This window comes from Octodon degus, unplaced genomic scaffold, assembly GCF_000260255.1.
Source record: "Octodon degus isolate 3935 unplaced genomic scaffold, OctDeg1.0 scaffold00111, whole genome shotgun sequence".
NCBI lineage: Eukaryota > Metazoa > Chordata > Mammalia > Rodentia > Octodontidae > Octodon > Octodon degus.
In genome coordinates, this window is record NW_004524687.1 from 8,401,072 (window position 1) to 8,402,363 (window position 1,292).

Genomic DNA, 1,292 nt, shown 5'->3' on the forward strand with positions numbered 1-1,292 from the left:
TAAGTCCAAAAATCTCACCATATACAACCTTGAAGCAGGACAATAAGAATTCTTAATATTTTACTGAATATTTTACTTTCTCTCTGAATTAAGAACCCACCCATCCCTTGAACTCAAGAGCTCAGTTCTACTACAAATTGTGTTGCTATCAACATGAGTGCACATGCATCACTGTGGTATGATGTCTAAGTCTTCTGGGAAAATACCCAGAAGGGGAATAGCTGGGTGAAGTGGGACCTTTAATCCTAGTTTCTTGAGGAAACTTCACACTGATTTCCACAATGGTTGCACTAGTCTATACTCCTTCACCAACAGTGAAGAAGGGTCTTTTTTCCACAGCCTCTCCAGCATTTGTTATTAGTTGATTTCTTTATGATAGCCATTCTTTCTAGGGTGAGTTAGTGTTTGAATTTGCATTTCTTGAATGACAAAGGATGTTGAACATTTTTTCATATATTTATTTGCTTTTTGTGTTTCATCTGAGAACTATATATATTCATCTCAGATGTCCATTTTTGGATTGGATTGAATGGGGGAGGTTCTGATTCTCTTCAATTCTTTTTATGTTCTGGATAAAGTTGGTTAACATTTTTCCCCTTCGTTGTCTTTTCATTCCATTGGTGATTTCCTTTAATGTGCAAAAGCTTTTTAATAAGACAAGATCTTAGTTGCTGATTCTTTGAAGTACTTCCAATACAGTTTGGCTTTTGTTCTTGAACTCTGCCTACCCTCATGTCTTCAATATTTCTACTTACTTTGTCTTCCAGTAGATTTAGTGTTTCTTTTTTCCTCTCTCTCGACATATGCTGCAGTTTTTGGTTAGCAGACACAAGGCCCAAAACATGCAAATAATTTATCCCATATTTGAAGAAAGCAAAATTGGTGCCAGGGAGATAGCTCAGTAGAATAAGTACTTGCCTAGCAAGCACAAGGTCCTGAGTTCAATTATTGGTACCGCAAAAAAATAAAAATAAAGTAAAAAAGCAAAATCATGTGGTAGCAATATAATGAATAATGTATAACTTCCCTGAAAAACAGGTTAAGAATTAAAGTATTCGAAGTATTACATTCTCTGATTCAGTTCAGTTTTACCCAAGCTGACTGTATGCAGGCCACTGAAACTAGAGCAGCACACGTAGGAAAAACTTATGAACACTGAAGGCTAACCTGCATCTGCATGTTGGACACTATGAGAAATCCCACCATCCAAGATAGAAAGTTTTCCTGATTGAGGTTTTACTACAAAGGTAGAAAAAATTTCCTTTTCACTCTTTATTCAGCAAATCAACTAA